This window comes from Pezoporus occidentalis, unplaced genomic scaffold (genome assembly GCF_034315485.1).
Source record: "Pezoporus occidentalis ecotype Australia unplaced genomic scaffold, CSIRO_AGI_Poc_V1 ctg90, whole genome shotgun sequence".
NCBI classification, from domain to species: Eukaryota; Metazoa; Chordata; class Aves; order Psittaciformes; family Psittacidae; genus Pezoporus; species Pezoporus occidentalis.
In genome coordinates this window covers 1,487,626-1,512,525 of record NW_026916263.1, presented here as the reverse complement: position 1 = coordinate 1,512,525, position 24,900 = coordinate 1,487,626, and the positions used below count along the sequence as shown (strand labels likewise).

General features: G+C 40.0%; 1 long non-coding RNA gene across 1 annotated transcript in view; it reads left to right on the top strand.

The window, feature by feature from the left end:
• Positions 1 to 24,557, top strand: part of LOC134156834 (uncharacterized) — a 36,948-nt gene extending 12,391 nt beyond the window's left edge. Inside the window, exons 2-3 of the long non-coding RNA XR_009962089.1 lie at positions 22,956 to 23,022; positions 24,375 to 24,557. This is a non-coding gene — a long non-coding RNA (uncharacterized LOC134156834). The remainder of the gene's footprint in view (positions 1 to 22,955; positions 23,023 to 24,374) is intronic.
• The last annotated feature ends 343 nt before the right edge of the window (positions 24,558 to 24,900 follow it).

The window sequence follows — 24,900 nt, the reverse complement described above, 5'->3', positions numbered from 1 at the left end:
AGGTAAAATTATTGCCAGACATATTGCAAAGATGTGAAGGTTCAGGAATGCAAAGATGTAAAGATGATAATGCAAAGAGTATGATTTGGATGGCAGCAATTTTTTTTAAATTCCAAATTACCTTTATCTGTCTAATTATTAAGAGTAGCTACATTCCTATTCATTTCCTTGTGCTGCATCAAGGCCATGCCTGTAATACTGTGCGAGCTATTTATGAAACAATCAGTAGGGTGGAATCCAATTGCCAGAGCTGTGAGTGGAGTTTCAAGTGGTTGCAGAGAAGTGCAGGTGGTCAACACTGAAAAAATGTCATTGTCAAGCATTTTGCCTCATTTATAAGTTGTACAAGAAAGCCATTATTGCAAGGAATCCCTCAGCCCTTAAGGCCATGAAGTGGGGAGGGTATTGCTGAGCAGGTTGCAGGAAATTAATTATGTGCTGGCAGGCAATTCATTATAAGCAGTGTGAAGAGGAGTGGTTTCTTTCCTTTTTTTTTTTTTAAATGGGAATGATTCAAATGAAGGTGTTAATGTAAACTGGTTCTCAATAACAGTACAGAGATTTCTGCAAATGTGCATGTGCGCTTTGGTGTTATTTTCAGTTATTTTGCAATCACTCTTCTTCAGGTGGTTATAAACTGTGTATATATGTGAAACACAGTTGTTCCTGTAATAATCCAATATTCCTCATGATTATTTCAGGGGTGGCTATAGAGGGCTTTAAGCTGGACCATCCTACAGAAATGGGCCAGTGTTGGCTTGTGCTCAAAAATAATAGGAACCTGAATTTTTCGTTTTTGCTTGCATTGCCCTATGCGATATAGTACACAATTTAGCATGCTGGTGTCTAAAAATAGACCTGGGCTTCTTCCAAGAGAGTCAGAAAGTAGTAACCCTGTTAAAACGCTTTTCTGCAGTATAAAGCAAAGGTAAACATTCAAGTGGGGTTCTTTGTACGTAAATATTTTCTAGTAGAGTCTAAGGGATTCGGGTGTCAGAATGACAAAAAAAAAACACCAACCAACACAAAAAAAAAACAAACCAAACCAAATCCACCAAAAGCAAACCAAAACAAAACCCAGATAAACGAGCAGTATAATTCTTGCTTCTAATTTTATTTTCGGAGAATTTTGTAAGCAAGTTTTTTACTAAATTCAGGGTTTATTTAAAAGCCAACAAAAACAGGTTTTAAAAGATACCATGCTGCAATAAAAAATAAACAATTTCCATGTAGACTTTCAGTTGTTAAATTATTTTATGTCAAAAGCTAAGAAATGAAATACTTCTAAATATAGTGCATCGGAATTTTCTTATCAGTTAATTTTTTAGAAGCTCTACACTTAAGGGCACCATAGAAACAGCTCTACAAGCTGATTCTTCATTACAGATATTCACTGAGAGCTTCACTGAAGACATTTCCTCTGGGATCAGAGAGACTAAAAATCAATTCTGATAATATTAGAACAAATTTAAAGAGCAAAAAGCCCTAGAAAGTATGTGATGAATAAATAAGGAGATCTTTATTCCCTGTGTAATCTCTTTCACCTCTTTCTTCTTTGTTGTGCTGCAAACAAATGCTTTTCGGTTGGAAATGTTAACAGCTTTTCATTCCTTCAAAAGGTTTTGTAAAACTGGAGCTGAAATCATTCACTCTGAATTATGCAAGCGTTTAAGGTACACAAGTATTTAAGTTACTGAGCTACCAGTATTTACAAAGCAGACTGTGAGAAGGTCAAAGTAATGAAGATATTGATGACATCTGTGCCAATCATTTATGGTTTGAAGATGTCAGTCTGGGGTACATTTTCCTTGTAGGCTTAAATGTGTGTTTATGGGTGAATCAGAATATCGTTCACCTCCTATGAAGAAAGCCTGAGGGTTATGATGATGAAGGCAGCATGCTAAGCAGAAGTCCAGCCATAACCCCAGCCCCACAGCCTAATGAAGAGGGCCTCTGTTTTGCATAGCTGAAGCGACCTCACTCTGCAGCCTCCTGCTCCAACACCAACAAAGTCTACCCCAAGCCTTTTGATTTAACTTATTGCTTTTATTAAATGAGGTTGTCCTAATTATGTGCTATCAACAATTAAGAAATGGATCATATTCCACAGACCGGCTCAGTGCTCCTGGAGGGGTGCCAGCAGAGGTGTCACACTCCACATGACCTCGTCGTCAGCTGCAGATCTCCTTTTGCACTACCAGCAGCAGCTGTGCTAGACAAAATAATCTGAATTCTCAGATGTACTTTTCCTTAGGAAACAGCTCACCGTGAATAACATTTAAGGTACAGAGTGCCACTAAACCTGAGCGCGGTTCTGCTGGGAAAACAATGCATTAAATGTTTTCTGAAAATAAAGCACAAATTTACCATCATTTGTGACTTTAACAGTCAGTCTTCCATTCTGTCATGTACACTTAGCCCAGAATGACAGCCAGAAAAGACCTGCCAACCTTGAAGTTTGTCTGGGGGATGCTCAGGAACACGTCTCAGCCTGTATGCATGCCCTATAGCATGTCCTTATAGCAGGACACAGCATCAGTTGGGGTGTCAGCACTTCTGGTGGCAGACCTGCAGAAACAGGGGAAGGGTGATTGTCACTTATCTCACTTTCTCCAAATGTTCTTTTGCTTCACTTTTAACAGTTTTGTCTGAAGGGAGAATGAGATACAGTCTTTCTCATGCACTCCTCTTCACAAAGAGCTTGTTCTGCAGTGGCTAGAGCCAGGTGAAGCCCTGTTGAGACAGGGCACTGCTGGTTTGGGATGCACGGAGGGTATGACTTCCCAGCTTGCTGAAATCCTGGTGCAATAGTTTCTGAAAGTAAAATTGACTTCAGAGGGAGAACAACTGAGTCCTTTGTAACCCTGCGTGTGAAATCCATGTGCCTGCTGTGGCCCTGGGCCATGGGATAGCTGGGGAGCTGTGAGGGCTGGCTCTGAGGCATTACAGAGCACAAACCCACTCATACTTGTCCGAAAATTGTGTACAGGTTAACTTTGCAAGCCTGAGCATCACCTGCCAAAGCACTCTACATTTCTGCCAAAGCAGATATTATCTTTGCTGGAGCTTACCTAAATCTGGTGTAAAGAAATAAGATTCCTAGTGTATCGCATAGCTTAAAAACCAGATATCAGAACAACCCCAGGGAGGGGAAACAGGGTATGGGGGCTTGGAACAGGAGTCTCTGAGGCTAGCTTTGTTGCTAGAGTGAATGGCACTGTGCCTAACTCCGTAAACCTGCTAGTAGAAAATACTACACTAACTCACATAAGCTCTGTGATGTAGTAGTTTGTGCAAGGACAATCTGGTACCCAGTGTTACGGTGAAGACCTGTGTACCTGGTGGCTGCACTGAAATTTGGGTTATCTGTTGCACACTAGGATGTAGGTAGGTTGGCCATTTTTACCAGCATGGTGCCGAAACCCAAGGGTGCTTTACGTGTTTCAGGGTGCTCCTGCCCTAGAGGTGCTCAGCCCCCAGTAAAGTCAATGGTCCTTGCTCTATTGAATCTGAAGTCAGGTGAAAGACTGATGCAACAAAGAAGTAGAGGATGATTATAAAATCAGTTTGAAGTGCATTTTGTCTTTTCAAGGCCAGGGTGGACAGGGCTTGGAGCAGCCTCGTCTAGTGGAAGGTGCCTCTGCTTGTTGCAGGGGTTGAAACTGGATGAGCTTTAATGTCCCTTCCAACACAAACCACTCTGTGATTCTGTGCTAATTCACTGTTTTATGAATTAAAGAATAACGTTGAAATGATTATCCCCTTAAGGACTGCAGGGAATGCAGGTTACTCTGTCTCCTTCAAGGGGTGAAGAGATATTTGAAAAATAAGAAAACCTTTAAAATGCCTATAAGGTTTTAAAATGGGTGTATGCAAAAGTTAGATTCAAAGAAAAGACCTGAAAGGAAAGTTATAGTTGCTGCACACAATTTTATTTTAATACTATTTAATGTTGGTTGGAGCAGTGAAGAGTAAAATCTGGATTTTAAACCCTGTTTTGACATAGTCTCTATACAACCTCCTATAAAGAAAGGCATATTAATATTTAACATTTCTATACTCCACTTGGAGATATAATCTATAACTGGTGAGATACTGCCATAATTAAGCAAAAACTGAAATGAGTATTAACTCTTATACCAGCAATTCAAGACCAGAATGGCCTCTAAATGATGTAACATTGATACTTTCTGATTATTAAATATGATTTTTCAGGATATAATTTTGCAGTCCCACTCATCTGGACATCCGAAAACACATCTCAAAAAGTTCAAGTTATTTTAATAAGGGATTAATGAAGATTCAGAATATATCAAGAAATAGTGCGGTATATACTGTAAAACAAATATAATGAAATGAGGGTAAAGAAATAATAGCAAGATGTGGAATTACCCAAAGTCATGGTTCTTTTCTCCTAACTCCATTTTTAGTCCTTGCCACATATAAAGGTGTTGTAATACCTCATGTGAGCTCAAAGGGACGATTAAGTACTGTTATTTTGAAGCACAACTTCAGTACGTACAACCAAGTACCCTGTGCAATTTTCCAGAATCGTACACAAGGAATTAGTAATTTCTGGGCAGCAAAAACTTACCAGGGGCAGGACAATTTCAGCACTTTCACCACAAAATCACCACTGTTCAGCAGACAGAGAAAAGGTTTGAGTCATTTGAGTCTGAGAAAGTGGCAACCGTACAAGATGGAAAATAAAAGGAAAATTTCTAGCCATTTTCTTGGTTAGAAACATTAATGCCAAAGAAAAGGGAAATTTATCACTTTTCCCACACTTTTAAAACCTTGAAATGAAAAGACAGTGTTGGCTATTGTCATACTCTGAGCCTACAAAACAGAAAACTGAGTGTAGCTCCATCATTATGTGAAAATGAGGCAATAGTGGGTTATGGCCCTTCATAAAAAGCTTTTGGAGTGGTCGACCCTGTGCAGAAGAGCAAGCAGGACGGGATTGAGTGAGGGCAGCCCTTTTCACCTGGGGCTGAGATACCTCTATACAGGCTCTTGTTATTTAGGTTCAGAAGACTTCTGCTGAAGCTCGACGCTGCTAGCTGGAGTGCATGGATCAAAACCATGCAATTATTTTGGGGCCATTTATGGATTGGTTATGTTCTTACCCATGGGCAGCTGTTTGAGTTGGATGTCTACTCTGGATGTCTACTCTGAAGCCAATTGTGAGCTGTGTATCACTCCCCTGGACAACGGAAAACATTATTTGCTGCTTCTTGGTGATCATTTTGGAGGAAGGTGAATTGCCGCATGTATGGCTGTGTAAGATCAACTACAAGGTTGCTAGAGAGGGACTCTTCATCAGGTACTGTAGCGATAGGACAAGGGGAATGGCTTTAACCCAACAGAGGGGAGACTGTGACGAGCTCTTAGGCAGAAGGTCTTCCCTGTGGAGGTGCTGAGGCCCTAGCACAAGTTGCCCAGAGAAGCTGTGGCTGCCCCATCCCTGGCAGTGCTCAAGGCCAGGTTGGATGGGGCTTGGAGCAACCTGGTCTAGTGGAAGGTGTCCCTGCCCATAACAGGTGGTTGGAACTGGATGAGCTTTAAGTTCCTTTCCAGCCAAAACCAGTTTGGGATTCTGTGAACTATGTCCTGCAGGAAGAAGCAGGAGACTTCAGTGTTACACGTATGAGTGAGCAGCACATGCCTCCTCACAGAACAAGGATGGTTTAAATGGCTAGAGGATAAAATCCACCAAATCACTTTTAAATAAAGGTGTTGGGCTGTTGTACTAAGCATCACATACAAAAAAATCTCTGTGAACACGTATGCCCAGAAGACAAGCACGAAGCCAGCCATGGGCTGCAGAGGAAGCTTCAGATGCTGTATTTCTGTTTGTTTTTTTTTTTTTTTTTTGGCTGGGTTTCCCCACGGACTGAGCTATACAGTGTCAAAACGATTAGCTTACCCTCCCCATTTAGCTCTCCAATGAGGTGTGAATACCTTAGCACTGATGCACAGTCAGTTTTCACTGGTGTTTCATCTGTGTTTTGTCATGCTGGGAGAAATGAGTCTTTAGGCATTTCTGAGGACTGCTGTGAAGACGATAGGCATGTTTTCTCATTGTTTTGTCATGAGGTGTGATGGGGTTCCTCTTTCTTACTGTGCCAGCCCGATTTGGGGGAGTCTTGGGATAAGAATGAAGAAGCATACTGCGTTCTTGTTAGGGTTGGCTTTGTGACTTTGGCACTTGCAGGGATATGTGAGCCTGAGCAGAGGCTAAATCATGGGTGCACAGAAGCAACAGAGTAATTTAGTGAAGAAAAAGCCTCTTCTGACTTTCCTTTTCACACATTTTGAAAGAGAAGGAGTAAGGTTTCTCTCTCATGCTAATTTAACATTGTTAATAAGGTGACCGATATCAGCACAGTGAAACCCAGGGAGGAATACCAGAAATAGCTGCCATTAGCAGATACCATTGGCTTGACACGACAAACACAATCCATAGACCTTCCTACAGCTGAAAACCACTGCTGCCCCTGAATGTGTAGCATTAGGTGTCCTGGGGAAGAGTTTTACAAATCTCCCACCCCCGATCAGACTTAGGGTGTAACGGGGTATAGCATTTCTTCTGTACCACGTGAGCTGCCCTTTTGGCTTTAGTCCTTTGAGCAAGTGTTACTGGTAGCTATTATATGACAGTGGGTGTCTATAAAACAAGTATCATAAACTTAGTTTTATCCTAAAATTGACTATAGCTTTATTTAGAGGAAAAATAAAAGTCAGCTTGTGGTCTTTAAATAAGACGTTATGCTCCTGGAATGCTGCTTCCCCTGTTCTCCTTTCAGAACACCTCCTAGCCTCTGCTCATCTTTCAGGGAAGCTCTCCATTCACTAAGCCTATCTCCTCTGAGACTAAAGCAGTTCAATGATGTCTTTACACAAAAGCTTGCTTTCATCTCAGACCATACACATACAACTGGGCTAAACTGCCATAGGTGGTATTACCCTGGTTCTGAAAAGCTCTGCTAGAATAACATGATCCCTAAAGCAATTTAGTTGGAAGAGTCAGGGCTTTGTTTATCATATCTGCAAGAACCTTATCTTCCAATACACTGCTGTTTGCTCTGTGTGGCTGCTGCAGACCCCATAGTAAGTCTACTGTAACAGACAAGCAGTTGCCACTCTCTACCTCTTCACTAATTACCATTGCTTTTTATATGGAGAAGATGTGTGTTGCATGGGCTGCAAGCATGCCTTAGTCAAAACTCTTGCAGTCCTTCGTTCATACAGTTAGAATGACTTGGGTGCTGCATGTGTCTGCTGGCTCCCAGGAGGCTTCTTAGCAGGTGATGTGTCTCTGTTTTCCCATAGGAATTCCACAGAAACACGTGCTGTGTAATGTAATACTGTGCTGTTCCCTCTCAGAGTCTATAATTTACTGTTGTGTAGAAAAAAAAAAAGGTAGAGTTGCTTTAATGCAGTTTTATACTACTTAATTAATTAGTAGTTAATATATTTAATTTATTAGCCAGGTTAAAAGGGGAGAGGTAGTACAGCAACACAAATCAGTCCTGCTCTGATAAGCAAAGGCACTTGTACATTCCCACCTTGTGTGGATAACCTCATATACATCTGCCTTAAAATCACAGAGGTTTCAGGAGTACTGGGGTGTATCCGTATCCACTGACACAACAAACGCAAGCCTTCGGGTGAGACTTGAATGCAGCAGGAATGGAAATCTTTAACCATTGCTTAGGTCATGGAAAAAGATTGAGCTCTCAGATGTCTGTCCCTGTGCACACAACAACTGCATGCCTCCTCAGCCTCCATCCCCTCCCCCTGCCTCCAAGCAGCGGCTGTGCAGGCAGTTCCTAGCCCTTGGTTCCTGATATGCCAACATATGTTGGCAGAGCTCCTCTTTGCACAAATTTACATTTCTCTTGGGAGCAGATTTCACTGGTCTGAGAAAGTAACAGACTGTTCCCTACTTCCCTTTTCTACATCTGAGTATATACCCCTCCTGCATCCTGTCCATTGGCTCTGACATATGTACCATATCTGCAGCCATGACATGCAGCCAAGCTTCAGAACTGCCCCCTGTCCAAATGCCCATACGATTTTAGTGTCATGTTTGACATCAAGTTTTGGAGAAGGAATGATAAAAACCTAAGTAAAGCAGAGGTTTTAATGTGGATATTTGCCCTTGTGGCTTTGGGAAAGCCAGCAGCGTGTTACGTATTTTGCGTTTCCAGGTCTACAAAACTGCGATGCTCTCTATGTGCATTTATAGGAAGCAGAGGGTAGCACATATGTGTGATCACTACACACACATTTTGAGATATGGTACATTGTACTGCTTATGGTCAGTCTTCACTTCCAGCTGATCCTGTACTTACCCTAAGACCAGCTCTTCCACTATACAAGGAACAGTATGCAGAGGTGAAGTGCCAGCTTTCATTCAGGAATGCCTTCCTCCTCTCAGCTGTTGGTGTTCTGTCATGGTCAGTTTCCTTTGGACTTCTACCTCTTTAAAGTATATTAGGGAAATATTTCATTAAAATGCTGCAATTTCTTTGTGGTAATTTTCTTGCAAAAGCAGTGTAGGGATAGCTGGATTTGCTCTTACTCTTCTGGAGGCTCTGTCTAAAAGCAGTGTCTTCCTTACCTCTATTTCCAGATACTTCGGCATCACTTTATTCCATATCAGTTAGTAATGATAAATATTACTGACTAATAATTAGTTATGTTGCGGTGCAGGCGGTAGATTGCATCACAGTAATGATGCAGTTTAATAGGTAACTGAAAAGATAGCTGAGTTAGAGCACAGTTCTGTGTAGAAAATACCTCTGCATTGTGGCAATGCTGTATGGCAGGATACAAACCTAAAATTCAAATCCATGTTATGGAGTCATAGGAAAAGAGAGTAGGTTATAAAAGAGAGGACTACACTGACAAAAAAGTGCAGAATCACTTGCTATTGGAAAATCTCCAGCTTTCTCAAATGAGGGGTTTAGTTATGCCAGTGGAGTTAGTTTCTGATAAATGTAGACTAAGTGGGTTCACAAATTTGACTTGTCAAAATAAGGCATAAGCAAATGCCTCATGCCAGTTTCAAAGGTCTTGTGGGGAGATTAGCTGGTGCTTCTAAAGTGACTGAGGAGGCCAGAAAGGGAAGAGAAAGAGACTGCTTTGAAAACTTCAGCAGAGCTCCAAGTGCTGATGAGCAGCTCCTGCGGCCTGCCAGCATTTTGCTTAGGCTGTGTGAGATTTATTTGGCGCAATGCCTCCTGCTTCCTCTAGAACTTTGAGGACATGAAGGAAGGTGCGGGCAAGGGGAAACCTTGTCAGATAAAATCTTGCAGGAGGATTGAAGCTGAGAGAGGAGCTGTACTCTGTGTGCCGCTTGGCCTAAATTCTGCACAGTTGTCAGCTGAACTCAAAGCTCAGATCACATACAACTGGTGTTTATGCAGGCGCAGGGTGAGGATCGGGGGTGGGTGGGTTTTCTTTTATTTTCCTTTTTTTTCTATTTTGTAATTATAGAGGTAAATGATATTTCTCCAGTGTTTTGTTAAAGCTGGCAGATCAGTGAACAGATGCTAGCTCAGATCCCGACTAGCAACCAGCAATCAAATGTTTTATTTCCCTAAAATGGGATATCCATTTTCCTTGCTTTACCTTTTTGAAAGGGTCTGTAAAAGGTCTATGTTTGCAAAATTAATTCAAGACTGTTATTAAAAAACAAAAGCTATATTATCAATCTGACAGTCTTTCTTTGGACCTGACCCCAATTTCCTGATTCAAACTGATTGTTGGAAATAGACTCATTGACTTCAGTGGGACTGAGTGTCACAAGCTATTCAGTCTTCACAAGCATATCTGAGTCTGGCCCATGATGATTCCTCCCTTTCTCTGTACATCAGGCTTGTAGAGAGACCTTGTACACTTTTAGCTTTACCAAGCACTTCCAGCATCCCTGGATATACTGTGAAAAAATGTTCAGGCATTTTTGTTGCAGCATCCATTTTCCCCGAAGAGAAATTGGCTATATTACAATACATTTTTTTTCCCCTTAAGTAAATAGATATAGTTTATATCTTCTGGCAGGAATAAGAAAGCAAAAATAAAACAAGCCCTCGCAATTCTTGGCGAGATCTTCCAGGGTTTGATCCCTTGGCAGAGCTCTGTGGTTTGGCTTTCTCTCTCCTCTTAGTATTGTGTGTGCATGCCTCATTTTCTTTGATTTCATAGCACTATTTATGTTTATCTGCTAGCTTTTGTCTCTGTTGCCAGTTCCTTTTCCTTTTCCTTTTTAAGATGCTTCATCTACTTGACTTCTAAATGCCCTCTTTTCTGTGCAGTTGAGATACCTTATTTTCCCAGTGTCCACGCCTCAGGACAAGACTCTGTATAACACACTTCTGCTACTTTTTCCCCTCTTTTCTGTCTTTCTGTTTCCCAATATCCTTTTTTTGCCTCTGTAACTCTGTCAATCCTTGCTTCTACTGCTGTTTTTGGGGAAGCTGTTGTCCTCAAAATGGAGCTCACTCTTCTTTTGGTTTGGTTTTTCCTTTTGTCCTGTTTTTTTAACCTTTTGCTGTTATTAATAATTCTGTTCTTGGTATAATTATTACTATTTACTTTTGTATTTCCTTAACAAATCCCAACATTTGGTTTCATTAGACATTTTGGGTCCCATGGAATCAAGGAAACTAGTCTTGCTACTGGTTTACAGGACACTTCCTGATTTTTTTCATGAAACTGGCAGTGGAAACAATATCTCTCAGTAAATTTTTTTCACAGAAATGAAACATGTATTCTCAGTTAAAGATTTTTGTCACTGAAAAGGATTTTTGGACCAAAACAAGGAATTTGATGTTTTGACAGTAGAGAAGTTATGACAGAATTTCTTAGTGTTATGTTGAAGACCTCTGTGGAAATAGTCCTTCTGGGCTCGCTACTGTTTCCTCTGAATTCAGCTATTGATCTCTCCTTGACTGATTGAAAGCAGTGTTGGATCCACAGCAAGGGACCTGGAAAACAGTTTTTAATATGGGTGTTTATAAGCCTTTTATAAACTGAAGGAGTTCACAGCTTTATGAAGCTTGAGGCTGCTTGATTTCCAGCCCAGCTGATCCTGGAGTGGGGATGGACAGATAGTCAGGGATGCTAATCTTATTAGCCTTCCTGGTTTAAGTTAGTTTTTAGGGGAAAAAAAAAATCTCACTTAGTAATGAGCGTCTCTCCATGGAAATGCACTGATTTAGTGGTGAGTTGCTTTTGCAGAATAGAACCTGGATTTTTAGAGCTAATTCAATTTAATTTCACTACAAAGTGCATTACAAATATTATTCAGTTTGGTAGACATTGTTCTAAAAGACATTTTGAAAAATGTACTGGATTTAATAGAGTCTAATGGAAATAGTTAAGCATATATTTATTTTAATTATTAAAAATTAAAAGGAACATCTTAAACTCTTATTTGGTGTTCTGCCAATTCAAGCAAAGATGAATGAGGCATATTAAAAATGAACACAGTTCTTATTTTTATTGGTTATATGGCCACCTTTCTCACTACATGTATCAGTTAGCAAAGTCTGCTTTCAGCAGTGGAAATTTCATTATCACTTCTAATTCTGGTTTTGTAGCACATTAAAGTTTCCAACAGCTAATGACTCTGGTTTCTTTCTGTTCAGATTTACCTTTCATAAAAGAACATGGAAAAGGAAAGAAATGACAGTAAGACTGAATTATGAACTCTCAGAAGCTGAGAACAAGATCTGGTTGTATTGTGGAAGCTGAATTCACAGCAGTGATGGCATGCATGAGATTGCTGAAGCAGCTGTAGCATGCTTATTACTCATGCAGGTTAGAAGACACAGAAAGAAAACATTTATTCCAATTTTTATTTTGATATTTTAAGAATACCACAAACACCACTTTAAAAGTCTGTTGGTTGCTTGAAAACTGATGATGGGAGTTCGTCACCTTAACCAAAGCTCCTTTCCAGACTTGGATACTGATCGTCATCCTCTAGACTTTTTTACCAGTATTGAACTTTCTTCTTCTCAGCTCTGACTTGTACAGTTGAGGCCCAGAGACAGGGTCTCAGGCCCTTTCCAGCAGTGCTGTCACCATGCCCCTGTGCTATCCATACCATTGTCACCCTTATATCTGGTGGCTGCCAAAACCAGAACTTCTCAGTTACTTCTCAGGTATTCATCTGAGGGACTTAGCATCTTTTTGAGGGTTACCCCACTGCGGGACAACTGCAGTTATATCTCACAGAGGTGTCACAGCTTTTAATAACATCTTCTGCAAAGTGCTTGGAGGTTCCCTGATGGAAATGATTTCAGCATGCAAAACACTGCTGCAATATAAACTAATCTAGATAGCAGGGGTCAGTCCTGTCTGTCTACGTTAACCTAAGAGCCTGTGCTTCTCCTCTTCCCTTCACCATTTGCCAAAACAGATAGAGTTTGTTTTTCCTTTGATCCCATGGAGCTGACAGTGACAGATTACTTTGAGTCTGTCATCCTGAACCTTCTCACTTCCCTGGTGAAGTGACCCATGACATGAGGGAGATCTGTACTTGTGGACAGCTGCCTTTCTGAGCAATGTCCAGGTACCACAGGAGAGGTGTGATGGGACCACACAGAAGTCACCATCTTCCCAGCACAGCTGCTGGGTCCTGAAGGTAAGTGGTGAGAAATAACAGTGAGGAGCTGTGTGTGTGCTAAAGTTTTCACAAGGCAGCTCACTACTCTAAAAAGTCTCATTTTCTTAATGCAGTAAGGGTTACAGGCCATTTTGAATACAGAAATGAGACTTTCTCCAACAGTGGGGTCCCTGTGTAACATGAATTCTATTTATTATATTTTCACATCAGTCTGTGCTACTGGGATAGAAATATTTTGTGTTCAACCTTCAAAAACTGTAAAACTGATGAAGATGGGTTTTGTCAGTGAAGCACAGGACTCATTCAGGATCCAGTGATGTGCTTTATGTGTGTCAAAGTTACCAAGCACGTATCCAGGACTAAGGGTAACAACATTCTCAACAACTGTCAAGATTAGTCATCCTTGTTATTCTCCACATCCCAAAGCTTTTAATATACTTTGCAGTAGTATAAAATGAAATTATATCTCATAAAGCCATATGAAACACAACATCAGAACAAACTATCAGCAGAAGATTCATCAGACTTGTCCAGGAGTTTTAAAATACTGAGCATACAGCCACAGTGTAATTCATGCTGGAAGGGACCTCAGGAGGTCTCCTATCCCACCTCCTTCTCAAAGCAGAGACAGCTTATGGGTCAGAGTGGGGATGTTAAGGGCTTTTTCCAGCCCCATTTTGAAAACTTCTGAGGGTGGATAGCAGGCAGCCTCCCTGGAATACTCCCTCACTACCCTGTGTCCTCACAGAGGAAAGTCGCCACTGTATCCAGCTCAAATCTCTTCTATTATCTGTTGTCCTCATACCATGTACTCTGAAGGATGTGCCTCCGTCTCCTTGATGGGTTCCTGGGCTCAGTGGTCACCCCCATTTAGTGTCATCTGCAAACGTGGTTGAGAGCAGTCCAGCAACTCCTCCAGGACACTGTCAAAATGGACAGATCCCCCAAATATTTGAACAAACAGTCCCTGTTGATACTAGTCTGCAATGTTAGTACACCATGTAATTTGCTTTAAAGAACAAAAGCAGGATCTCAGACCCAGGAATCTGCAGACTGGAGATCTCACGGAATAAAACAATGATAAGTACAAGACGTGAAGTGAGATTCTGTGCTGGAGACAGTTCATCCACTGAGATTCAGTATTGAACTCAATGACTCCTTAACTTTTGCAGCTCTTGAAACCTGTCAATTTCAGCAAGTTATCACACCCTAACATATGTGATTAAAAGCAAAGGGACTGAATTTTGTCTTTTTCTGCAGTAAGAAATAATGACTAATTAATAGCATCATATTTCTTAAAGAGAATTCCTTTAGCAGACTTCTGACTAGAGAGACTCTAGAGAGACTAGAACAGACTGCCCAAGAGACACTCTCAGACATAAATAGTACAAAGCTCCTGCACTGGAGTTCATTGATGATCATGTTTGAAAGCTTTCAGAGCAACACATGGAAAAGTATTTAACTTTGGTTTGATTGTGTTTTCACTAGCTTTTCTTTGGTAAACTCAGCTTCCATGACCAAGTTGTTTACAATAGCCTTGGCAGCCACAGCGGTCAGTTTATGTAGTGCATTGATTGTCTGAGCAAGGGTATTTTTTTGTTGTTCTTGGTTGAATTTTGTAAATCAGCTAAAGGCTGGGGGTTCTATATAAGTCACAAGACGATGTCAGCATGTTCTAGGTTAATGCTTTATTTTACGCAGGGTAGCATACTCTGTTGTCCAACATTTTACATGTTAAGTGCAAATATCTTGCAAGATACATTTGTTTATTGTTACTGACATTATTTACATGTAGGAACTGTCTGACTCTTTATTCCGCAATGGAAAACCTGCTAAAATATGCAACAAGAATTTGTCCTTCTTGAAGAAATAGCCTCTCATTAAGCAATACACAAAGTAACCCATATTTTGGGCAGCGTCTAATAGTCATACATGCATAACAATTTCTGTTCAAACTTTTGTACATTGTTACGTGAATTTGGAAGAATATTTTGCAGACTTTCCTATGAAACTCTTAAAGGTTACTCCTAAACCAAGTTGCTCATCCTACAACTGTAGCACCAACTTAATTCTACCTTCCCTCTGTGCAGGTGTAGTAAATCCACTTCTGGGAGAATTGCCTCACTCTGTAGGTACAGGATAAATTGTGTTCTTCTGTGCTGTGGCCATTTACTTACAATTTCTGTATGTCCATGTCCAGTAATCCTACTAGAGTTATTTCTAAAGCTCTGCTCCTACTGGGCTGTCAGACATCCAGAAATCCCAACATCCAGAAATTCTTGAAAAACATATTTCTCAGCTTCTGGAATAGTGAATGAAATTAGAGGCAGAGAAACTTGGATGGCATAATACAGCAGCCACAGACTGACTCTTACTCTTGGCAGACATCAAACCTACATGTCCACTTCTAAATATGTTGAGACACATATGAGGTAGTGGTGTAACTTCTAACAACTGGGGTTTAGTTCCTTAACTAGTTTCAAAAATAAAGCCTTTAGATTTGGTTTTCGGGCTTTTTCAGTATTGTTAGGTAATAAGACAGTAGATAGACTTGCAAGAGAAATAATAACAAAACCATGCCTAAATATTTCCATCACATAGCAACTGTTTTTTACCCTCTATCAATATTAAGGAGATGTAATTAATTACATCATAGTCTATATTATTAAAATTATGTATCAAATAGATGACTGGCTCTACTTAAAGAACACAGATTTGGGGTGATCCAACTAATAAGCAACTAAAGCCCCTGTTTTGTGGAGATTGCAAAGGCCCATCTTGCCTACAGGAAAATATACTAACACTCTCTATGTGGAAGAAATACCTGAGTGACTTTTGCAAAAAAAAAGCACAATGCATCTTCTTAGAAGGCCAAGTATCACTGAGTGTGACTGCCTACAGTGGAGGTTTTACATTTTCTCTGTCTTAGTAAGGCTTCTGTGTGTAATTCCTTTTTTCCTTGTGGGCCAGTTTACACTGACACCTTGAAGGCTAAACCCCTTTGCCTTCCCTCCTGCCACTTGATTTGCTTTTCTATCATCACATGCTGCACATATGAGGTGGAGCTGCCTTTTAACTTCAGAGAGCAGCAAGACAGAAGGGTAGTGGAAATCAGGCAAATCTTCAAAAACACAATGGCAGCAAGGCACCCACAAAACTAGCACTTGGATCCAAAATTAGATAGGTGGCCAGCTTTATCCCAGACAGTCCATCCGCAGCCTAACCACAGGTCAGACAAACTCCAGCATTGCTCATGCTATCCTCTGACATTCACCAAGAAGCCAGATATTTCCACCCAAGGGGTTTCCTTCACAGGGATTGCCTTTAAAGAGAAACAGGGAAGTCAGTCTCTTAGAGAAAGTGCACATGTATGACACCTAATGAAAGACATATAAAAAAAGGCAAATTAAACCTATGTTGTTGATTGTGTAATCGTGGGGAAGTAGGAATTTGGCTTCCACTTCATTTCACATCAGCCTGAATCTTCCTAGACTTGAGGAGAAAATCAAAAAAAGAAAAGATATCCTCATGACAGTTTGTTTTCTTATGTAGATTATCTAATGTGAGGTTCTGCTAATTCAGTCCCTGCCCATTTGCCAGTACAAGTACCCAAAACATTACTTTTTGGGGCTTGCTTCCTGCAGTAGTACAACTGTTCTTCATTTCATAGTACTGGTGTGAGACAGAGGATCCAGGCATTTTTGGCAGGGGTGAGTTATATTTGTTATGAACGCATGTACTCGCTTGAAACATTATAATGGCTAAAGGGAGAAGGAACAGCCCTAATGATCCTACTGTCTCAGACAGTAGACATTGCACTCATATTCATTTAATACAAACTTTAACATCAGACATTTGATTCAGTTAATTTAGGCTCTGAAGGCTGTCTTAAACAGGCCACTGAAGGGCAGCTATTAAGAGTCTTAGCGGGCAGATGAATCTATCCGTGTACAAGCATGGATGGTGGAGCTTGAAGGTCTTCACAGCCGGTCTTGGGTTTCAGATTTTCAGCTATTGCCAAACTTCAGTCTGTGCTTTAAAGCAAATTCCGGTAAAAAATCTAAAAGCCCAAGCTATAAGTACATGGTCTCTTTCCCTTCACATTCAGCTTTCCTACCAACTTATGCTTCTGTTTGCTAAGCAGAAATGACTGGGTTTGTAATAAGAAAAAGTGTGATTTTCAGCTCTTGATCCAATTTCTTCTTAACAGAATTTTGACTATGAGACACAAGCAAGAACTTGGACAAGGCACGGTTTTGAGGAACCAGCACAGAAAATGAGCTAATAGCCAAGATATGCAGTGTTTGAAGTTTGCAGGTAAGTTTCTTAGGATGAGCTCTCTGGTGGGACACTGAGTAGTAAGAATTTGGTAAAATTACAAGGAATTGTGCTGGTAGTTCTGCCCTAAATGAGGCAGAGCAGATGAGGGACAGGAGCACCTCACACTTTTCTGCAATTAGTTTTCACTAAACTGTGCAGGAAAATCTTTGCTTTACATATGCCTGCAGTTTCCAATCATCTAAGCTTTGTGGTATGCTGTTGTAAAGTATCTTTTCTACTTACCAGCTATAACAAGGCAGGCATTAACTTTTTGCCATAGCACAAAGTGAAATTCTGTGTAATCCCTATGTTATGGCTCCTGTTCTCTCTAGTTTAATTTACAACACTGGTAATTTGTTATACAACAAGAAACACATTTTAAGAATTGTCACATTTTGTAATTTCTTTTTGTGTTTGGAGCATTACAAGCATTGTGGCTCTGGTTCAAGCCAACTGTAGCCTGGAAAAAGAAATATAATCTAAAAATACCATAAAAATGGAAATTTTTAGCGTTAATCTTGTATGAGGCTTTCACATTCTCTGATGAAGCCATCTGAACCTGAAAAAGACTCTGACTGGAAATCGAGGATCTTTCCAGTTATTTGCAGCTCTTCTCATCCACCCAGGCTATTCCTGTGGGTCCCATTCATGAAAGGGTTTGATGAGGACCTATCAAAAAGAGTGCATTAGCTTTCATGACAGGGTGGCTTTGTATTGAAGGAAAGGGCAGAGGGTTAGCCAACCAGAGGAGGATGAGGGCAAGAGTGGCTCAATAGATAAAGGTGACAGTTTGAAATTTGGGCAATCTGGGGTGCAGTTCCTCTGCCACTGCTGGGTTCTGGTGAAGCCTCTTACTGTGTGTCGCACATGGTTTACCATGCAATGGGCAGAGCTGCCTGCAAGAGAACTGTGCCAGGGATATTTACAAGAAAAAAACAAAAGGAAGTAAGGAGGTGTGGGATAAATCCATCCCATTCCAGATAATGTGGTCCTCATGGAAGGGAGAAATGATCAACCCTCCAGTCTTATGCAGATCCATCAGAAAAACTAGGCAGCTCCCTGATACTCCTCTTCAGGACATCCAACAGCTTCTGAGGAGCCAAGATCTGGCATGATATGATCTATTATTAATGACTGAAGCCTGGGTGCCAACATCATGTATCTGAAGTGGAAGAACCAATGGGACCTTTCTTCCTCCCCCCGCTTTTATTTATGCAAGCATCTATTACACAGGTTGTATGTCAGGGCTGAATAAAGTCATATAAAGTTTGCAAGTATGCATTAACAAATTATCATGCTGCCAAAATAATTTGTATTTGTAACACGTCTAATGCTCTTACACAGTGCTGTGGGTGAACCTGAAAGGCAGAAGTAGTATTTTTATGCTAATATGCTGTAAAATGTCTTAGCAAAATAAGCAAGTCCCTTTGAAGTGGGTGTTTATTTTCCTTTATATGATTTAGAAGATTCTCATGTCATGACAATCTTTTGTATTCTATTTGTAAAATGATCTCTATGAGAATAACACGCTATTATAATATGTTACAATCTAAAGTTGCTTGAGCAGCAGAAAGCTCCTAATACAGTGCTTCACAATAGAGCACTTAAACAGTTTAGTGCAGCTTTCATGTACAGTATTTTAAAGAGCTGCTACAAGCCATGTTTGCAGTGCTTTCGGGAAAGCAGGGTAATATCAAGGAGAAAGCTCCTTACCAGCAAGCTTCTTGTCACTGAACGATCATGTTGCTGTTCCAGCAAATCCAGGTGGGAACATTTTCAAGGAAATGTCGAATACATCTGCTTTTGCCCAGAAACAGCATAGCTATTTTTAGGGATATTTTCCATTGGCCTGCAGCACATTTCAGTTGCTGTAGCATAATGGAGAGTGGCATATTGTACATTACGTTGAATTGAGAAAATGACTATGTTGCATCATGTCTGTATTTGGCACTGAAGGATGCTGAGATATTCATATTTCCTCATACTTGTGCCAATTTGTATGCAACACAGATATTATAAATGGAATGTAGGGTATGGAAACCATCCTGCATTCCTTTAACCCTGTAACACCTCGATAGTATATGACTTTTTTGAGGGAGACTGGAATCAGTCCCAGTGTATCCCAGTCATAGTCTGTTTATAGCACTTAAATATAAGGCACTGTTGGTGTTGTGGAAGGAGCTGTTGTAAGGCATACTTTATAGGTTCTACCTACTTTGATACGTCAGACTCAAAAATAACAATATAAAAGATGTAAATATACAATTTTTTTTCAGTCTTTTCGGGGCATTTTCTAATTAACAATCTGCATGTGAAACTCCTTGGATGCAACATGTCAGGTATGCACCCTGGGATAATCAGGTTCGGATCCTTAGGGCTAAAAGGCTGGTCCATGGTCAAGAGGTGCCTCTGCCCTGAATAGCACCACAGCTATCTGAGGATATCTATACCCATTTCCTTTTGTTCCCATCCATCCCATGATAACCTCCCTGCTGGGGTGCTCAGTGGGGCAGGATCAGACTCTCCTGCCTTTATTGAACTTGAGAGTAGATGGACAGATGAACTCCAAGGCAAAGCCAAATTGAGGGCTATATAATCTGCTGTGAAATTTCTTGATGCTGATTTCCTCTTCAAGTCTTGTATCACATTTATAGAGAAAAAAAAAAAAGTCTTGGGCACTCTGTTTTACTCTATATAACTCTTATTCATACAACTACTGTAATATCAAATAGACTTTATATCAGTGTCTGAATTATGGACAATTAAACAACTGTCTTTGGAGATGCAGGAGTTGCAGTGATTTTCCATATGTGGTTTGTGAGCAGCAGAAGTTGGCACTTAGTAGAAAGCTATGTCATCTCTCTTGTTGCAAGCCACCAGACTGTTTGCCTAAACATTGCATTATTGTTAACCTTAAAGATTAACACTGAACGAGTAATGTGGGCGTCACAAGCTAATACTGTAACTCTGCCATTAGAAACAGGAGATTTTAGTTTTCAAGTCTTCCATTATTTCAACTTTTAGGTATGTGCATCTCTGTTTCCCCAGAAAATGGTGCATCTTTTATGTGCAGATCTCAGCAATAACCAAGAAAAGACTTTCTGATTTAAATTGGAAGAATCAGCTACAGTCTGTTTGGCAAGCTGAACCTCGTATTAAAGTCACTTTCAATTTAGTCATTTTAGGAGATCTGTCCCTATCACGTCTGTTTTCTTTATCCCTTGACAGTGAGTTGAGAATGCACTTTACTTTTATATCTTACTTAGATAAAATCACAAATAAAAATGTTTCCAAAAGTTGTTCTAAACTATTTTTCAGCTGATTTGGGAATATTAAGTGAATTGAGTCCATTTAAACAGTCCAACCTCCTGTGTTGAAAGACAGTATTTTAAAATGCTCTAAGAAATGGCTTTTTGGAACAAATTAGGGTGGAAGCCCCTTGTCCACAGTAAACTCTATGAATGCCAGTGAGGACTTTGCTACTCATTCCAGGTGAAGATTTGAGTCAGGAGGAAATATTGGTAGACTGATATTTAACCCTGTAGTCTCAGCTGGTGGCGAGTTAAGTAGCAGCTCATTAGAAGGCATCATTTACCAGATGGAGAGAAGCTGTGATTGGGATTTCGTGCTCTCACACAGTTCCCATTGCTGTGGGGTGTGTAATCTGACGTTGTACATATATTTAAAAAATTAAGACAAGAGCCACATTTTTCTTTTTATTTCCTCTCTGTTCAAATGCAGGCTGCAACATGCAGCTCTATCACTGCTCATAACTATCACACTTAATTACGCTTCGTACTCCGAAGTTGGGATCTGAATGTCACTCAAATGGTTCTTGCACACTTTATGATGGATATTTAATCCAGAAACCTGAAGAAAACAGATTATTTAATTTTCTAATCTGTTTACCAGATACAGGCTGCAAAGCATGGAAATATTTTGAGCATTTTCTATGTTTTTTAATGAAGTGTTACTACAACGAGAGGCTGATGTTACAGCCCAGCTGTTGCTATACGCACAGGTGGCTGCTGTGCTCTGTGCAAAGCGTCACATGCAGGCTCACAGCAAACGTCCAGGCCTCCAGCCAAGGATGGCCAGCAGAGAGCTGAAGGCTGTGCCCGTTTTCCTTTCTTCTATTGTTTATTCTTTTATCCTCCCTGCCACTGTGGATAAACACCTCAAACATTTCAGAATGAAAGGTATAATATTGCTAGAGGAGGAAAAAAAGGAAGATGGATGCTTTTCCCTCCTGCCTTTACAAAGGCTGTGGGTTTATGTCTCCCAGGAGCTCCATGAGAGAAGGGGACCCGCTGGAGTCTCCATCAGGGTATGCTTGTTTCTCTATCATAAAACCTCTTCTGCTGTTTCCTCCTCCCTTCAAGTTAATTTTCTCAGTTGATAATATTCATGAAATTTATGAGTTCCATGAAAGATGTAGACCAAGTTTTTTCTTTCAGTGCTGAGCATCTGAAATAATGGAGAACATGCTAGCAACATTAAAACAAATGTGCGTCAGATCTCTGGGGGAGTTGGATGCCATGCATGCAGTGTTTCCCCCAGACATCTGAGAACCAGCATCATTGTTCTTCCAGAGTGTTTCTGAAGCAACAGAAACAATAGCATGTGTCCATAAATTTTTACACGAGTGTGTGAAGCTTTAGGACTCAGATTTTATGTTTGAATATTACCTGGTATGGGTGGATGTAGCTGGCTTATCAGGGTCTTCACTTTCAAGGTATTCTTTGTAAATAAGAAAACACACACACGGTTCCCACTGAAAGAAACATATATGTTTTGTTTTTTTTTTATGGTTAATAATTAAATTGTCATTAGAAGAATTCTGTGTGGCTACAGAAACTTGAAATTAAGATAAATGCTTTATTGATCAGGGCTACATATATACCTCATTTTTTTTAGGAACAGGGTATGTAGTAATTCTAAAGAGCTTTTGCTGTCTGAAGGGAAAATAGAGAAGTGTCTGTGGGATGTCAGCATCCTACGACCTTTCAGACATGGAGCCAGCTAATAAGCAACAGCAAAGATTAGAAATTGATTTTATTTGAAAGGAATTATTTCAAAGTGATTGGATAAAACAGGGTGGTGTGATATAAAATAGCTGAGGTAAATATTCCTTATCCTGAGAGAGAAGATATATCTTTTATTTGAGTGGCTGTGGCTCAATACTTCATGCTTTGCCCCTATTATCATTATATGCACTTAAAGTCAGACAATAGATGTACAGCAGTTAAAAAAAAAAACAAACAAAGCACAGCATAACTGGAAAGAAGGAATCCTGTATTCTCCAGGACATTGATTCATTTATGTGATTAGGAGTTGGAGCTCATAGATATTTATACTTTAAATCAATGCACAGTGAAACAACCTACAACTGACCTGAAAAGATGGAATCTGTGGTGTTAAGCTTCCTTGGGAGGTGCTGAGCACTTTTGGCTTGTAGCAGCATCTCTAGGAACTGAGTCTGACTTGCGGCTCATCAACATTGAGCCCCACAGAGACAGGGAAATTTCCCATCCTCTCCTGACTTTAACCCTGCTTCTCTCATGATCTTGTACACCCACCACAGTCCCACAGCAAGACGCAACTAAACATCATGTTGTTTAGTTATCCCAGGAGGTTGCTATCGAATGTCATGAAGCCTTTTCTAATTTACAGGTCCTAAGCAGATGCTGCCACACTGTTTCCAGTCCCTTATGGTGCCAGCCTAAGGGTGTAAAGAAGGAAAATAAGCTTCTTCAGCATTTGGAATTAAACTTAAGAGCTTTTAATTGACCCAGCATTCCCCCCTCTTTGTTTGGACCTTGCAGTACCTCTGAAATAGCAGTCAGTTTGACCCTGCTTTGTAAAATTACTCAGTGTCTGAGAGTGCTGTTTGACTTCCTAAAGAATGAGATTTTAACTTGAACAAAGTCATCATAGTAATTGTTAGGAGCTCTTATTGTCTTTTTGTAGAATATGTCTTTATTTTTAACAGATTGGATATCTGGAATCCTTATAATTAGTCTGAAGATTAAACCCTGCTCTTGGAACCTTATAGTTCAGTCAGTATTTGGCCTTTTGAAGCTGTGTCAAATAGACTAATTAATAATGACTCGATTTATTTATTAAAGCTGTCATTTTATCAGACTGTACCTCCCCTGTGCAGTGTAGATACTGATATAGAAGTAGTTCTAGATGGTACAGGTATTTGCTGTCCATGTTACTTTATTAATATGGCAAACCTAAAAATCAGTACTTGAATACTTTTATGCTGTGATGAAAATGAGTTCAGTCACACACAATGTCAAGTGTTTTCTAACTTAATACTTGGGAATTCAGCCAAGAAACAGTGTTTTTCTGCCAGAAGTAGAATAACACACCAAGAATAAATCAGTGCCCAACAGCATTTTTATTAAAAGAACAGAGCCAAGTTTTTTAACAAGTTTTGCATTATTTTGCCTCTTTCTAGGTAATTCAGGTGTTATCTCAAGATCTGCATAGATTTTGCATGCATTTCATGCAAGCAGAGGCTAATTGCATTACCAATTATTTTTAACCATTAACCAGCTTACTTCGTAGTAGGCTCATTTGCTTTTGAGACATTACTGATACCCTGTTCACCAAATCAACTGGGTGCAGTCAGGCTGTTGTGAGGTGGTGGCAGTGAGTTGGACTCAATGCTTGTCCATGAATATGGATGTAAACTATCTTAGATATGGCCAATGTGCAGTAGAGTCTGTTGGCAAATGTCTCTTGCAGTAGGATTCCACATGATGCCATGAACTGTAATAACCGATCCTTATGTGAGATGGCTGTGCAATTGCAGAGTTATTATTTTCTCCTTATAAGGATTTCAATTAGTTTCTATTTTTCAAAGCTGAATATTCAAAAATCCTCGGCAATATGTTCACATTGGAATCAGTCATTGATGTTACTGGAAGAAGAGCTATACTCAAAAGTTTAAATGTTTGTGGTCTGGTGCTTCTAGAAAGCCATTTATACCTAAATAAAAGGTTTTTCTCAGGAGGGATATTTTTTTCTCTTTTCTCTTTATTATGTCAGAATTTCTGGTCATGTCAACTAATGTTTTTTGAGGAAAATCTATTTAGCTGCATAACATCCAGATAGCGTTAAATTAGGCTTTCAAAGGACTACATAAGAAAAAAAAAATCAACACAACATTTTTGTAAGTGTGGTAAAAAGAAGTCACTTCATTTTACACAGCAGGAAACCAAGGCAAAGATTATGAAGTGACTTGAACAAGCATTGCAAAATAGAAAATTTCAGGTTTGCTAATTCTAGAAATTTTGCAACGTAGGTTGTATCTCTAAAATTGATTTCCAAGGTTTTGGCTGTCACAGTAAAATACAGAAGTACCTTTCTGAGTCCTTATTATATGGTATTTATTTTACAGGTTATGCACATTGTTAGAAAATTTACTGGTTACTTTATATGGTGCCCGAGGAGCATCCAAAACAAGTGAGAGCAGCTTATGAATGGTATTTAACAATTTCAGTTCATCACCTCTTGATATAAGAAAGCATATTGCAGTTGTATACAGATCCTGGCAAAAGTTCGCAATAAAAAACGTAAACAAGTATTCATAGAATCATAGAATCGTTAGGGTTGGAAAGGACCATAAGATCATCTAGTTCCAACCCCCCTGCCATGGGCAGGGACACCTTACGCTAAATCATATCACCCAAGGCCTTGTCCAACCTGGTCTTGAACACTGCCAGGGATGGAGCATTCACAACCTCCACGGGAAACCCATTCCAGTGCCTCACCACCCTCACAGGAAAGAATTTCCTTCTTATATCCAACCTAAACTTCCCCTGTTTAAGTTTTAACCCGTTACCCCTTGTCCTGTCACTACAGTCTCTAATGAAGAGTCCTTCCCCAGCATCCCTATAGGCCCCCTTCAGATACTGGAAGGCTGC